We start from the raw sequence: 201 nt of genomic DNA on the forward strand, positions 1-201 counted from the left end.
CGACCACAAAGATCCGCCCCCGACCGATCGTCATCTCTCTGCGCCGGCAGGACGGGCAGTGCTCGGCGGGAAGAGACAGCTCTGGTGCAGCGTGAGGCGGCAGGTACCGAGGGTAGGGCACTGCGCTGGTTTGCTGGGTGAGAGGCGCTGGTCGATTCGAGGTCGGACGGGTGGTTAGAAGGTACTGGTCTTTGATTGTGC

The sequence above is a fragment of the Acanthisitta chloris genome, unplaced genomic scaffold (assembly GCF_000695815.1).
Source record: "Acanthisitta chloris isolate BGI_N310 unplaced genomic scaffold, ASM69581v1 scaffold15464, whole genome shotgun sequence".
Lineage (NCBI taxonomy): Eukaryota > Metazoa > Chordata > Aves > Passeriformes > Acanthisittidae > Acanthisitta > Acanthisitta chloris.